The 11330-nt window shown below is 32.7% G+C and overlaps 1 pseudogene; it reads right to left on the bottom strand.

Annotated features, from left to right (window-relative positions):
• Positions 1-2352: 2352 nt before the first annotated feature.
• LOC120181798 lies at positions 2353-8133 on the bottom strand (annotated as a pseudogene).
• Between the last annotated feature and the right edge of the window lie 3197 nt (positions 8134-11330).

Genomic DNA, 11330 nt, shown 5'->3' with positions numbered 1-11330 from the left:
ATGAAATTATTAAATTAATATTGTAGGTGGAAAACATGAAACACTATTAAAAAAATTGAAACATAAATTACATAACTTTAAAAAAAGTATCGATCATTTTTATAAAAAGTATGGACACTTTCAATATAATAGGTAAAAATATGATGTAATAGGTAGCACTTATATAATGTAATAGGTAGCGTTTATATAATGTAATAGGTAATGCTTATATTATAAAGTATCTATCCTTTTTATAAAAGTGTCCATATTTTTTTTACTGTAGAAAACATTAATTTAAGGTTATCTTTTAAGTGAGTTTTAAGATATTAATTTAGTAATTATAGGTGTCTAATGATTTATTTTTTACGTTACGGTATATATTATTATTAAATTAAAAACAATAAACATATATATTACATATTTATTATTATCTTTGGTTAATATTATTAAATTTAAATTCTAAATAATATTTTATAAAATATCAAAACAATCAAATAATTTTTTGTGTAAATGAAATTATTAAATTAATATTGTAGGTGAAAAACATGAAACGCTATTAAAAAAATTGAAACATAAATTACATAACTTTAAAAAAAAATATCGATCCTTTTTATAAAAAGGATCGATACTTTACAATATATCAGGTAAAAATATAATGTAATAGGTAGCGCTTATATTGTAAAATATCTATCCTTTTTATAGAAGTGTCCATACTTATTTCACTGTGGAAAACATTAATTTAAGGTTATCTTCTGAGTGAGTTTTAAGATATTAATTTAGTAATTATATGTATCTAATGATTTATTTTTTATGTTACGGTATATATTATCATTAAATTAAAAATAATAAGCATATATATTACATATTTATTATTATCTTTGGTTAATATTGTTAAATTTAATTTCTAAATATTATTTTATAAAATATCAAAACAATCAAATAATTTTTTGTACAAATAAAATTATTAAATTAATATTATAGGTTGAAAACATGAAATACTATTAAAAAATTAAAACATAAATTACATAACTTTAAAAAAAGTATCGATCTTTTTTATAAAAAAGTGTAGACACTTTCAACATATTATAATGTAATAGGTAAATTTGCAATGCTATCGGTATAAATATACCGGTTTATTTATAAAATAGGTCAATATAAGCGCTACCTATTACATTATATAAGCGCTACCTAATATGTTATTGTACTTTATAATATTTTCGGTTAAATAATATAACATAACCGGTCTAAATTTTAATCGGTCACTTGTTTAACCGGTCACGCCGTATATTAACCGTTTTTTAGGCGCCGCACCTCAGAACTACCCATTCAAGCGCCATGTCTTCACAATATAATCAAAGAAAGCAACTTAAACGAAAACGAAAACTGAATGAACTGGATTTTAAAAACACTAAATACCCACAACAAACAATTCACTGGGTTTACAAAATACCCACATCAACCAAATACCCACAAGAGATCACCATTCAACAAAAAACACTAAACACAACAACCAAGAAGAAACAATCAAAATACTCACATCAGAGACATTGAAAAAAAAACACTAAATACCCACAAGAGATCACCATTCACTGGATTTTAAAATCTGGGTTTTGCTCATATGGAAACCAAGCTCTAAATCTCTTGGTTTTTTTACAGGGACAGTACAAACAATATATCCATCCAGGAATCAATTAAGGAAAGGAACAGCAACAGGTTTACAAAATCAAACGAAAAATGAGATGAATTCCAAGTATGGAGGTGGTGTTTTTTTTTGGGGGGGGGGGCTACGGTGGGAGGAGGGGGAAGGGTAGTTTTTGATATATCATATGTTTTATTTTATTTAATAGATTTTTATTTATTAGATTAAAAAATAAGTATTAAGGGGTGACGTGATTTGTTTTAATTGGTCAGTGAAATTTATTTTTAACGGAATTGACGAATGAAGCAAACATGTAACGATTTATATTTGATATGGTAAAACATTTCAAAAAATATTTTAGGCGATAATTTGATACAAATGATATAATCTAAAGGATAATGGAACATTTAAGCTTTTTTAAAAAAAATGGAGTTTCAAAGTTGAACGAGCCATAACTTTTTTAAATACTTTGATTACAACTTGATTTTATATATTTTATACCATAACTTTGGTTTAGTTTTGCAAAAGTTTAGTATAATATAAAACATGATGAAAGTTCGGGACAGATCGGAATCGGGTCGCAATTAGAATCGAGTTAGGGACAAAGCCGTTCACTGCCCTACCTACCTACCCCATTGCCATCCCTATAAGTGGTACATGGCTTGAATTTTTGGAATGCGAACTCTTATAATTGGTTCTCATGCAAAAGAAAAGAAAAGAAAATGAATCCATAATGGTTTTATTGTCTTTAACATAATGGTTAACACGGAACGATTTGTTTAGCAGCATGGAATTCCTTATCCTGCAAAGCACTGTATCTACATCAACATCCCACCACCAACACAGGAATAGATACGATCCCACGCTGCTGACATGCAACCAAATCAACACAAATACACTAACAGCAAGGTGAAAAAGGTAAGAAATTCTGGCCACCAGCAAAGCTTAGTTAACTCGGCTTATGACCAGGAGAGAGCGGGTGTGGAAAACCTCGATTTTTATAAATATCCTAGCTCTGGCGAAGCTTCATGTCACTTGGCTTACTACCCCTAAATGCTGAAAGGGAGAAGAAAGACCTTGTCCCTGAAAAACAAATACAAGGGAAAAAAGATCGGAACTTCGCAACTAAAAGAACCTACCATGGCAAAGCAAAAAGGAAATTAATAATGGAAATGGAAGTGGACCTTTAGTAGTGGAGGCAGTAGCTGAGACACTGCCCTTTCGCGATTTTTGCATATCGAATGCGCTAATGCCTGATTGAGCTACATAAACAAAGCATGCAGTACTTTCGTAAGAAAACTCGATGAAGATTCATGGAATGGTAATGTTCACAACTATTTGGTATTTCCTCGAAACATGAACAAAGAAGCAAAAACAGACAAGCTATAGAATAATGGAACTGCAAGCATGAAAGTGGCTACTTCTATGCTTTTGACCTACAGCCACCTCAAATCTATCTATACGAGACAAACAGTTTGACAGAAAACAAGCATGTAAATATTTAGGCAAAGGATAAAATATACCAGATGGAAGCTCATGAGCATCCAGGTTGTGTTCATAGTTCTTTGCATGAAGGGCAGCCTTTCGTAGTAGGTTATCAGCATTTTTCTTATTATAAACTTTTGAATCTTCTGTGTCATCCTCTCCTTCAGAAAAGACAGATGGGCTAGACCAACCAGTTATATTTGCATCGCCCTTACTCTTCCGGGCAAACTTCAACAGCCTCTTCAATCCCTTAGGAGCATCCTTTTGGTAGACCATTGCTGGAGGATTTTCAGCATTTCCCCATTCAGTGGTATCAGCTTCACTACTTTCTTCTTGCAGCATTTGTGACAGAGAGTGACGGACACGAGGACTAGCCGATTCAACTGGTGCAATGCAAGCTGAAGAGGCAATTTCACCTGTTTGGTCATCACACTGGTCAGGCAGGTTCTGATGCTCGTCTATTTCTACCCAAGCAGTTGGTGAGATGGTTGATTCTTCCACACCTTGTGAAGACCCATCAATATTTTTTAAGCCCTCTTCAAACTCCGGAGCAAGTTCATCAACAATCACATCACATTTCTGGTGGTCATTCACCTGTGTTTCTGGCTGATTAGCATCATCACGATGATCCAATGATGATAAAGACTCACCATGATACTCATTCACTGGAACAGAAGCATTAACAAGGACATCACTCTCTTGAACATCAATTGAACTTTCAGTATTTCTCAGAGGGCCCTCCAACTTGGGACTTTTTATCTTTTTAACACCACCAGTGGTAGAGGTCAATCCAGAACCTTTGCGGAGAAATGGCTTTGATTCCAGTGGAACTACAGTACTTTTCTTTGTTGCCTTGTTATACAAACTAGGCTTTGCTGGAACCACCCCGGATGAGTCTCCACCACGTGCTGCTGCAACTTTTGTCCAAGTAGTTTTGTTGCTTGTCATCAAATTTTGCTGCAGCTTCTCATTCACACTCATTGAACCTCGTTTATTAGCCTGGGTGGTGCTCACATTTCTTCGTTGTGGCTGGGAGCTTTCCACTTTAGGACTCACTCGAGGCACCGATTGTGCTGACTGAGGTTTCCGAGACGTTGGCATGGTGCCTGCAGAAGAGATTCCATCTGAACTTTTAGCTGGTGGTGGTCCTTTTGTTCTTGGTGACGGTGTTGAAGGCCATGACTTACGAGTAGCAGGCAATGGGGATGTTCTAGATGAGATCTTCTTCACACTTGAAGGTTTTGTGGTTTCTTTTGCAGTTTCCTTTGTTGTAGCTGGCTGAGAAGGAATTTTTTGTAACTTATGGGAATTCTTAGCAGAATTTAGGGCCTTAGTAGGAGGATCCTTTTTGCATAAATTATTCACTTTTTTGGAAGCCATTTCTGCTTTCCCCTCATCAAGAATTTTCTGCATTGCTCTAAACTTTTCTTCTTTTTCAGTGCGCTTTCCAGCATTTTCTCCTCTAAGTTTTTTATCCCTCTTCTCCTTGTAATGGTCATAAATTCCAACTCTCTGCTCTGGAGACAGATTTTGTCTGACTTTAGCTTGAGGCTTGCTACGGCTAACAGGCTGATTTTCCATCATTCTTTTGAACATTGATTCAACTCTGCTTCCTTTTTTCGACTCCATTCATCTGAGCTTTTCGACCTTCCATTAGCTTCCTCTTCTTGGATTATATCTGTGACCACATGAACATCTATTGGACTAGACGATCTCTCTTCCAGCCTTTCTACATTCACATCAGCAGTCTCATCAATGTTTTGTGCTTCATTTCTAGTATCAGATTCCAAGTTAACTTCTGCTGAACTCCCCATTATATCATTATCAACAAAATTATCAGGAGGCTCTGGAACAGGATCTTCAGAAGTATTCTGTGGTTGGCATTGGTAGGAGGATTCACTCATACATGAACTCCATCTTCTCAATACAGCCTTATTTGCGCCAAGAGAGATGTTTGTTAAGGAGTTCCTTACAGGAACATCAGGAATCTGATCCCTTTGTTTTCTTTCAAAAAGATTTATTGCATCTTGAACACTCATACGCTGAACGTTATGCTCAGGTTTCTTAGTCTGTCCTGATCCTTCCTCTTCACTATCTTCTGAAGCTACATCTGTTTGAGACCACATCTTTTCTCTAGCAGGAATAAGGCTCTTAATGGTCAGAGCAGGGGCCCTACGTGAGCCACCCCTCCCTATTTGAACCCTTCGCATGGGAGATGCCGAACGTCTAGGCGATGCAGATCTTATAAGAGCTCGACTTCTTTCTGCAGATGTTTGAATCTCATCACTTGAGTCAGAAGATTCCTCACTATCAGTTGAGCTCTGACGTTCGACCTGGGCAGCTTTGGCTGGTGAAACACCATATTTAACTGGCGTTTCTGAACTTAACGGCTTTGATATTTGATTATTTCCATCAGTCTTGTTTATTTTGTCGCTCATTGAAGCAAAAGTGGACGAAGGCTTTTCATCATCTGACAGAATAGCAACTTGACTCTTTTGGTTCAGCTCTAGAAACTTGTACAAAAAGTTCCTGCAATAGACTCAATAATATTATCCTTTGCTTATAATTCAATTCAACAAATGTTATATATGAGAAATACCAAAACTTTGGTAAAAGTATCGCATTACAAATTCTTTGGAAAAATGAGAATTCAAAAGATCCAAGCACTTTTTTGGAAGGCAACTTACTTCACATCATTTGCTCCAAAAATTTCAGAAAATTTGGCTAGATGAGTGATTTCTTCGTAGGAGCAGGTTTCTCCAGCCGCCTGGTTAAAAGCAGCAACTAAATCACTTCTTAATGCTGACAGTCTTGAGTCCATAGCACGTAAGAGCTCATTCCTAGCAATAAACTTTCCATACGTTGGTTAGGATTTTCGGGAGAAATAAAACACCCTAACAAACTAACTATAATACACACACATACACACGCACAAACACACACATATATATATTATTAGTGAACTTACTTTGAGGAAACTGACGATGAATTGTTGACTTCAAACTGCAGAGATCAAATACATATATTAGTGGCAGTAACAAATATGGTGAAATATAGTGTAGAATAATAAGAATGGAGGTTACTTTGGATGCTAGCAGCCCATCTTTTGAGTTGCTTATATCTGCTGAACAATGAAAGCGAGCAGTTAATTTCTCAAGTCTCTAGGCATTTATGTATGATTGATGAAACACAAAATTACTGAGATTCAGAAGACAGACAAGGGACAATACTTTTGTTCGCAATTAGTTTAAAAAGAAACCTCCATCGAACAATTCTAAAGTTGCAAGCTCCGGTTTGCAATGCAAATAAATAGAAAGTCAATAAGGAATTGCACTCCTTTTATATGCAAATAAACTAAAAACAACAACAATGAGAGAGAACGTAGAAAGGCAATGAACAGTGTGCTACGTTAAATTTGCTTGAACATAACAATTACCCTTTTTGCTGCTTCGAATATGATCTTGGTGACCCTGAGAAGATGAAACGTTGTTAGTGATGACTATACGTATAATTAAGGTTAAAATACGCAGTTGATCCTTGTACTTAGGCAAATTTTGAAATTTAGTCCCCATACTTAAAAATTAAACCAGCTTACTTTTTCGATTTAAAATTTCTACCCCAATAATTGACATTGATAATAATTTCAGTCAAAGTTCGCAACCTAGAGATCATAATGATTTTCTTATGAGGTTTGTACGGGTGTATTGATGGAAAATTTTGATGAAAAATACTAAGAATGTAAACTATTGAATTGAGACTTTTAAATCGAAAAAGTAAAAGGATTTGATTTTTAACTTTTTGAGTCTAGGATTAATCTCAAACTCCACTCAACTACACGGACCAGCAGAATACTTTGACCTAGGCTATAATTAAATATCTAGGCAGTTAAAGACACATGCAAGATATTCATTTACCTGAGCATACAAAGAAAGTTGAAACTTTCTGGTTTCCTCCAAAAGAGAGATCTCACCTTCAATACCTTTAGCAGTATCCACCAGCTCAGTTGAACTAACAAGATGTAGGAATCTGAGAAAGTACAAAGGGGGTGACCACCAGCAGAAATAAAAATGGGAAAAATACTTAAGACACTATACGGGAAAATGGAGAACCTGGTGAAAGTAGATTTAGTAAACCAGTGGGCAGAGTTTAAATTGTTGGGAAGTTGCAGTTTGTAGTCAGCATTGGAGCCTTGGGTGTACAAGTTATCTAGCCCTGGTAAATGGGGCAAGAGCTTTTCCAGAACACCAACACCCACTTTTTCTACTTTGTTGTCATTACAAGTATATGCCTCATACCTAAAAATTATTAAAAAGGGAGAGAGGGATATACAATTGAACACATCAGAGAAAGAGAATTCCATTATTGATAAAAGGGTAGTTAGTAACTATTTTGCTCAGACCAGGGATTTAAATTGCTGTTACGGTAGCGTTTTCGGCTTTGTTTATCGTGGTTGCAACAATAGTAGGTGCTATTGCAGTCATTGTGGTTGTGAAATAACGGTTTAGGACGGCACCTTTACCGCTATATAACTGCTTCTATTTCAATAGCAGACCGCTATTTAAATCCCTGGTTGGGACTCTTCATTCTTCATGAAGTACCCATTTCCATGGTTGAACCCAGGGGGTTGGAGGAGGCGGCCGCCCCCTCAAATTCTTATATATTTGTAGATATTTTATTTTTATTTTTATTGATAATCTACTTTGGCCCACTAAAATTTTATAAGTTCACCCCAGCATAAAATCTTAGTACCAGCACTGCCCATGTTCGACGGGATGTGACCTCCAAGATCCTCCAAATAAATGAAAACTTAGAAAAATCTAACTATGTCCGTGCTCAAGTAACATAGGTTAGTAGAGTTACCTGTTTTCAGAAGGCAGGATCTGAATGGTGGCGTAATCTAAAGGCGAATGTCCTCCATTTCCATCTGCGTCCATCTTTTTCTAAATGTTTCTGGGTAATCTAACAAAATCAAAAACAAAAAACGAATTGTTAGTAGAAACGGGAAAAAAATCCAGTTCTTCTAGCTCTGGAGCTGCATTATTGGAGTCGGATCTGAAGAGTGAGGAATGCACCAACCACTATCTATTACCTACAAAACCTTTAGCTTTTTTCAGAAAAGGACACAAATCAAGATCGACTACCTTTGCTTTCAACCTCAACTTGAAATAGTAGTAAGCAGCAGCAACTGAAATCGAAATTCTTGATTTTGACCAAACAAGATGCAGATTTGGTGGTGTGATTTGGATTTCATGAAATGACAAATTCGAAAACAGAAAGATACTATGAAATAAATGAATGTACCTTCTTTCTTAAACTTCAAAATGAAGCAAATCAAGCTCTGTGTGTGTCTGCGGACTGTGTGCCTTACGCTTCTCTTTTGAGCCTATGGAGATTGGAGCGTGAACTCGAATCAAGCTGTGTGTTTGTTCATTTGTGTCGGATATACTGGATTTTTTTATGAATAATATATTTTTGTGATATAAGGAATTTACAAGTTTTGAACTTAAAAAAAAATACAATTTAGCAATATTAAATATTTTTGGGTATAATCGTATAAGTGTCTGATTTATCGATCTATATAGAATATTGTGAAATTATGTTATTCTTCTAATCGAATTTGCCTCATTCATAACCCTATTAATATATAATTCAAAATTTTTATTTTTATTAAAGAATATGGTGTCTTATCTTATCAAATCAATTAATTATTAATGATATTAAATAATTGATTAAAAAATATTACTTTTATGATATATATATATATATATATATATATGCTCAAAATATTAAATGAATTAGATTTAATCTGATTCTTTTTTTATTAATTTGGGGTGAGTACAAAATAATATTCAATTAATATTAAACGTTTATATTTAGTATTCGCTCAAATTTAAGACCTCAAAAAATAGTTAACTCTTTTACTACTGAGATCACTTGATCTGTGCTAAAAAAATTAATTTTTATGTTAACTAATTAATAGTTATGTTATTGTTTTAGACTATAACATTAATAATAATATAATGATAAAATTGTATAAAAATTAAATTGAACATGTCAAATGAATTTAGTAATAAAAAGAATATTATTTCTCGTAAATGTTTTAAATTTGAGTAGTTGTATTTGCAAGGTGTGCATGTATTATCAATAGATTAATAAAATTTTGAATAGATACTAAGTTATAATCATTACATATATTAAAAAAATAAATTTAAATTTTTTTATTAATCTGTGATAAGTATAAATTAGTATTTATTCAAAGATATCTATTAACCACTTAACATTAAACGCTCACACCCCCTCTTGGTGCTCGAACATGTGACCTCAATGAATAATAACAATTTATTTATCACTGAGTTCGCTCAATTCGTGCTAAGTTTTAAATTAAATAAATTACGATGATGACAAATCATAATTTAAGCAAGATTCTATTTTTCCCTTTAATTTTTAATTAATTATTTTAAAGTGATGGAAATAAATTTAAATTGTTGATTAATTATCTTTCAACTGAAAATTTATTTTATTAAATAATGGCTAAATTATAAAAAAATTATTTTATCATAATAAAGTTTAAAATTCATAACTTTACATGAATCAAATGTGTGGATGGATGAATGGATGGACCACCCACGAACGGGAAGGGTAAAGTGAAAAGCTTGAAGATGGAATAAAGAGTCGGAATTGGAATTGGAATTGAAATTGGAATTGGACCCTATACTTATTCCCCATGCTGTATAGAGTCTAAATATCTATCTCGACTGCATTTGCACCATTTCCTTTCTTCTTCTTTCCTTTCCTTTGCTTATCATTCAAGTTCAAGGCTTTCCAAAACAACCCACACTCCCATTTCAGATGCTTCACTCCAAAACAACCCTACCCAACTCAAATGAATTGCATGTATATGTACGAACCAAGCGACCTTAACAGTTAAAGAAATTAGTATTATCTTAGAGGTTTCAAGTTCAAGCAATAGCGGATGCACATGTAACTAAGAGTGGGCACGTGCCTACCCTATAAACAGAATTTTCTTCGGTTAGTTTATATATTTTATTAATAGTGCCTACCCTAAAATTTTATATGTGTCCACTTCATTAAAAAATTCGTGATATTAGTATATGTGTGCCTACCCTAACAAATATTTCTGGATCCGTCACTAAATTCAAACAAGCCGTTTACCAAAGTGTAGGAATATTTGTTAGTAAATGATTGAAAGTCACATAGATTATCTTATAATAATAAAAGATAAATAAACTATCCTACTAGATTTTATTTAAAAATCTAATAATAATATTTCTTTGAGAATAAGGAACATGTGAGAATTCTTCAAGTTGAAGAATCTTCTAATTCTACACTTGAAGTTCACGTAAATCCTCAGTTATTTTTTACACGTTTATTGATTGAGATACTCTAATCGAAAATACTTAAATCAATAAACTTTTAGTTTAAGTCATATTAATATATACAATGGTAGATTCATAAATATTTTTTTAGGATTGACACATATATACAAATAAAATAATTTTTGAATAGGAAATACGCCATTAATAAAATATATATTTAATGAAAATAAATTCAAATTTCAAAATAAACATGCATCACGGCCCACGCTAGAAAACAATAGATCCGCTGCTGGATATATATGCGGTACAAGTCGAGAAAAAATGAATAATTTTCTTATATAAAGTTATTACCTAATCTGATGCATATAAATTATTTTTTCTCTTAAATAATCCTAACATAGTATCTATTCTGATAAATATCATTTATAATTTGTTAGAAATTAAGTAGAACATAATTCAGTAATTAACATGAGGATTTAAATAACTTAAAAATGAATAATGAATAATGAAATTCAATATTCAAATTTATTACCCATAAAATGAAAGTGAAATTGAATATTCATTTTTTTGCACTTAATTATTTATTAAAAGTAAGGTCAATCTAAATAATGGATATTGAAGGTCGGCGGTGCCTACATTTTTCGTGGATAAATGGTTAGAATATTCAAATATAAGTATTACTCAAATTTTTAAAAAAAATTAATATGTTAAAAATAGATATTTATAAATATTCAAATATGTAATATGCATTATCATCCTTTGTATTAGGGACGGATTCGAAATTTTATACCAGGAGATAAACCTCTAAAATTTTAGAAGCGGATGAATTTATAGAATTCCAAGGGATGAAAATTTTTTATAGGAAAAAATTAAAATATATGATAACTTTA

This window comes from Hibiscus syriacus, unplaced genomic scaffold (genome assembly GCF_006381635.1).
Source record: "Hibiscus syriacus cultivar Baekdansim isolate YM2019G1 unplaced genomic scaffold, ASM638163v2 tig00112532_pilon, whole genome shotgun sequence".
Taxonomy (NCBI): Eukaryota; Viridiplantae; Streptophyta; class Magnoliopsida; order Malvales; family Malvaceae; genus Hibiscus; species Hibiscus syriacus.
This window is presented reverse-complemented; position numbering and strand designations above follow the sequence as displayed.